The sequence below is a fragment of the Dermacentor variabilis genome, chromosome 7, assembly GCF_050947875.1.
Source record: "Dermacentor variabilis isolate Ectoservices chromosome 7, ASM5094787v1, whole genome shotgun sequence".
In the NCBI taxonomy this organism is placed as follows: domain Eukaryota; kingdom Metazoa; phylum Arthropoda; class Arachnida; order Ixodida; family Ixodidae; genus Dermacentor; species Dermacentor variabilis.
The window spans coordinates 80385828-80391856 of record NC_134574.1 but is presented as its reverse complement, the minus strand read 5'-3'; positions in this window follow the sequence as shown (position 1 = coordinate 80391856).

Below are 6029 nucleotides of genomic sequence, written 5' to 3'. Positions count from 1 at the left end.
ATATTTATTTATTTATTTATTTATTTATTTTAGACATCGATGTCTGTCCGACAGTCAGGTTTCCATTGCGGAACTGTTTCTCGGTTGCGATAGTGAGACAGAAACACAAGGGTGGTGGTGGCACTACGTCGCTGGAGGCGCGGGCTGTATACGCCACCCACTGGTGCCGATACTCTGCTAACTATAAACTCGATGGGAGTTACCGCGCGAAACCGGCTTGACCAACAGGTTATGATCCGTATTCGTTTTGTTTTCTTTATTTATCGCCACATCACTAACATTACCCATGCTCAGGCATCGGATCCATCTTTGTGGTTAAAATCAATTCTTTTCCTGTCTTGACATACATCAAAAGTTACAATTTGAATCATTGATCGGAGCCCTTGCGTAAATATCCGGAGTTACCTTTACTGTACACTTAAAACTGTCACAACTGAAAAGCGGGCAAACAATTCGCTATCGAGTGCTTAGCGACGAACTAAAAGAAACACAGACGACGGTGTTAGATGTAGATGTGCATAAAGAGTAACAGATGTGTGGGCATCACTTATTGAAGTTCGTGCATCCCCGTTCCCCTTTTCCCTATTTAGAGTAGCAGGCTGGAGTGCGCGCTATCTAAGTCCGACCTCTATGCCTCGTTCCAAATAAATTCCCTCTCTTTGTTCTCTTTCTATCACGGAACATCGTTCCAGCGCGCAATGAACACGGACGAGAAGAGAAGGACAACACGAACGCCTGTGTCCTCCTCCTCTCGTCCGTGTTCATAGTGTGCTGGAACGATCTTCCATAATGCCAATCACAACCAACTAGCCCAGCTTTCCATACTTACTTCTCTTTCTAGCATCTTATGTGGTGGCCGTGAATAATGTAATAGTGTTGCGGCGTAGTTGGGCGCGGCGCCGAAGAAGTGTCTGACAGTCAACTGAGGAGACGATTTGGAGCGAAAAAGCGCGCAGCTGGTTTCCGCAGCCCTCTTGTTTATGCCCCGTATAGCCCGTGGCTTGCACATAATTTGTAAATACATGTTTTGTTTACGTAATCATTTCGTTATTTCCACCCCGTCACTAAATGTGTAATAGAACAGGGCACGTATTTTCACCATACTTCTATGTGAGAAGCAGGTAACATAACACAAGAAAACTTCCAGAATATTTTAGTTCCTTGAAGGTTTCATTATTTATGTTTGTAGTTAGTCATGGGTCTCGAGGTTTCTCTGATTCTTCTGGTCAGTGGCCGTTTCTTGCTCGGTGTGCGCCTTTCTGACTATGCCACTGCAGATGTGTTGTTGAAACTAGGCACTTTTCATACAGACCTGGATATTTAAACCACTTCGCCATGAAACACTTTTTTTTCCATGATATACCAAATAAAAAAAACGTAAAGTCAGCCGCGAAAGCTTGCGGGATCTGCAACGCGTGGCGGAGTGACGCAAAACTGCGTTGCTGCGCCATCTGCCGTCACACAACGTGGTGGCGAAGTTTCCGGCACTTCAGCGTCACGCGCGCTGTGTCCATGCGTGTCCTTTCTTCCCTATTTTTTTTCCGGACCAATGGATGAAATGTGAGAGTTGTTCGTAATTCCAGGTATTTCAAGCCTCACTAATGGTGTCCGTACTGTCCAGTGAGGTGTTTCGGGGGTTGTAGGGAGCCTGGAATCTTGCCTGCATATTGCTTGCATGACATGAAGTTGTTTTAGAGAACTCGCAGTGAGAAGTTCTGTAAAGGGACTGTCTACACCTCTGAACATGTCTTTCGATTCTTCTGGGAATGAGAAGATTGAGTGTCCTATTGACGGAGAAAAGCAAGTTTGTATGCTGTAAATGAGGAATTAAAGTTGTAGTTTGGCTCCGAAAGTGGCGCAGGAATCAGCCTTCAGAACTAGCCGTTCGACAGTGAAACAGTGCGACCAATTTGTGTACCAAATAGCCATGCAGGGGGAGTTATTATCTTTTGTTAAATTACTGTATTGCCTGAAATTTTAGAATATACGCTTATGAAAACTTTTCATCTTTTTGATAGACTAACTTCCTTACTTCCAGCTAGCGCGCGTTAAAATGTGGCGCCACTTTGTGCAAACGAACACATTCACAGTTAGTGGAGTGGTGCATGGATTCATAGCTTCGTAGTTTTCCATCGCGTCGAGTGATCATTGTTGTCATACCGTATGAACTTTTGAGACAGGACTATATGCAGATCGAAAACCCCGATTTTAAATATTCAAGAATGCTTACTCGGAATTTCAAAGAAATCACCGCACTCTTGACACTTCGAATGGTAGGCGCTCTACGGCATTACAAAATAGACGGTAGATAGCCTCCTTAAATTGGAGGCAAACATGCACTTTATCAACTGTGGATACCAGTGTGATCATCCTCGATCATAAAAATACTTTGGCTGTAAAATTATTTGAATGAAATGTCATTGCGATGATACAAGGGACTGTATATTTCAATTTAAAGGCAAGTTTCCCGTAGTCTCTGCTGGCCCGTAGCAGCATGTCAAAAGGCATGTAATCGCTTCTAGATGGTACCATGAGATATTGTATAGTGTTACTATTTGTCATGATTTTTTTAAAGGTCCCTCAGAGAACATCCCAAAATAACATGGCTTCCTTGTAGCTAATAAAACAGTGTTCTATAGCTACCGGTACATCACAGAGGCGACAATTATACCAAGATAAATGGCTAATAAGGTTTTCTTAGCTATTAAGGATTCAATGGGTGCAGTTTCAGTGTGCCACTGATAGAAGAGTGCCCCGGAATGTGGAAAAATAGACGTTTTAGTTAAACGCGAAATGCGCGAAGTGGTACATTTTATTAATTAAAATTTTCTGCTTGGGCCCCGCAATGTTAGATGCAAAGTCTGAGACAAAGCGCAGCCACATTTAAGGATTCTGTTCCTCTTGCGTCACAGCGGCGCTGACCCTTTCTGAAGGATTGGGCTAGAATAGACACGCGCCTAGTTGGCACGTAACATGTGAATACATAAAGAAAAAAAAGCTCTGTACTAAATAGCCACGCTACAAGGAGATGTCTCACAGTCATCCTACTCCATCGTCGGAACCAACGCGTCGTCGGTTATACAGCATATAAGAGGACATGTCTGGCTCGTTTTCGCTTGAAGAAGTGTCATACCAAATCGCTTTTGTTGCGATAGCAATTACATGGACACTCCAAGAGAATTTTCGCCTTCGTCGTGGCCGTGAGGTTCCGTGTATATTTACTTATATGCATGCTATATGCCATATGCTGAGCTATATGACACGAGTTATACGCGGGTCATATTGTCACGCTATTCTATCACTAAAATTGCTCGTACCAGGTCTTACAATCTTTACAAAATTATTCTTGAGTATTTTGAAATTGAGAGCCCACAAGCAAACGTCAATAAACGAAACGCCGACAGCGCAAACCTTTTGTCTTAAATCTCAGGTTTAAGTGTTAAAAGTGGGAAGCAATAACAGAGCTCAAACCTAAAAGTGATGTACTTTTCTTGACGAAACAGTGATATGTTTTAGTGGAAAACCATTATGGTTATTTTTTGTTTTAAATTTACAAAAACAAGCAGCTGAATGCGCAAGCCACGAAACGAAAGGGCCCTCTCGCATCGTATACCGTTGGGGTGCTTGGTGTTAATATTCAAAGATATGGTATGTTTCCATGCCTATTTGTGACAGTCTGTGGTGGAAAAAATATCTGCTTGTTGCTTTCCTGAATAATTAAATGGATCCTTCAAAAATTGATGATTGGAAGGTTATAACTTTGATACTTAAAAATTTTCAGTTCTTTTGGAAACCAATTCTTTTCTTCCCCAATATCAGAATCTTTTATAGTGAAATTTATTTTATTTATTGTGCACCCGAGCTACCCATCTACGGGTGACCTAAGCACACCTCATTCTTTCGGCCACTAATAAACTTCTCCATCCCAATAAAAAGAACATTTCACCTCGCCAAACTTTCAAACTGGATCACTTACAGCATCGCCAATTGAAACTGAAATGATTTTATTACATCCAAATTTGCTATCGTTTTCCTAAATCACACAATTCCCTCTAAGAACCCTAAACTTATTCTGTTTTAGTATTATTTGTGAAAATCAACATTACCATGCCTTACACTCGCTACTAGTTTAATATTCTCTCATCCGTTGACAAACAGGGTTCTGGGCTGACACCCTGTAGTGGGAAAGCCGCATGTTTCGAGGACCAAGCAAGCAAGAAAGGAAGGAAGTTGCAAGGTTTCAACTGGCCGGTAAGTATCGCGCTGTGGCTTAAGCGTGGGCTTTCGTAATTTTCCTGCCGTGGCACTGCCCTTTCGGTACTCCTGCGTATCGGTTTGGTTTCCTCGCTCGGGCTTCTTTCCCCCGTTGTGTCCGCCGCCACAGCGCTCTGAAATATCGCCAGTCACGAACACAACTGGTGAAAAGCGGCTGCACCAGGGAGTTCGTTAGCTTTGTTTATTTCATATCAATGATTATTTCACGATGCTACTTGGAGCACAAAACTAGGGACAAAAAAAAACATGATATGCAAAGGCAAGGAAAGGCAGTACACTTATCTTTCCTGTATATTTTGGTGACTGATTCTATGCGTTTTAATGGAACTGCAGCGTGCATAGCATTCTCGATAAAACGATGACGCGGATTAGATGATAATGTGAAAGGGCGATCCCGTGGTGACTAACATACGTTTGCTATTTGTCACCCCACCCATACGTACTTTTGTAAGAGATGGACGTCGCGCTTATCAAGTGCGTGATTTATCACACACGTGTAACAAAGATTGCTCATTTGTAAGAGTCTGTCCACAAGAATACTACGGTAGTTGTGGGATCGTTCCCCACCCGCGGCAAGTTGTTTTTTCATCCACTCTCATTTCCATCAATTTATCGCTTCTTTATTTCATTTTTTACGCACAATAATTTCCCATATGTTGTCCTTGGTGTCAGTGTTTATTGGCGTCTTCTGATATGACGAAATCAAAGCAGTGATTCTAAAGCGTGAACGAGGAATATAATCGAATTATTCGTGTTGTTTCCCAACCGTATCGCTTACCATTTTCATTTGAACATAGAAGTATCAGGAAACCATGAAAGGCCCGCTTCATATTACGGAAAGACCATGCGAACTATGGTTACCGATGGACGAATCTGTATGTTTTTTTAGATATGAAGCCGATCGTTTGACCGAAGTAAAAGAATAGAGTTGTGCCCTGTGCATTAATTTCATGATATTCATTTAATGGACAGGGCTGGAAGCGCCAGTGTGATACATTTTGCTAAAATTTCGGTTCACGCAAGTGCGAGATTTGCCTTTAACGTACAACATGTATATTATTTTGTGCTGAATATTTTATTTCAATAGAGACTGTCATATCATGACATCTGCCCTATTATAACTTAGGCTATGCTCCAGGCGGACAGAAGCAAGAAAAACTTCGACAATTTCGCTAAATATCGAATATGTGCCAGTTTACTTTTCAAATACTCGCTTTGAGGCATATGTTGTAATTGCGAAAATGAAGCCGAGGATTATGGAAATCGTGCTTGCTCAGCAGAAATACAAAATGTACGTCCACTTCCGACGTACCTCTCCCCAAAATCTGTTAAAGAATGTTCCTGGCACTCCAGCCAAACTAATCGCGAATTGGTAGAGGTACGCGTTGGGAAACTGTAACGGAACTGTAACGGACTGAAACTCTAACGTATCTTGTAGCACATTTTTAGTTCAAATAGCTCGAAAGTGGTGCTAGGATTAGGATTTCTGCTAAGCAGACAGGACTTCACCACTCCTGGACTTCAGTTTTGCAATCAAAACATGCGCCCTGAAGTGAGTAAATGGCCAAATTAATTTCGATAATTCGATAATTAGAAAAGTTGTTCGTGAGAGCTTTGTTGCTGCTAATGTCCGCATAACCACGTAGCCAGTCTATGAATTCGTACCTGACTTACAACTCAAGGATGAGCGCTCGTCCTGTCTGGCTCAAGTATTAATTCTTACAAACGAGCCCAAATTTCAGTTATTGTAGGCA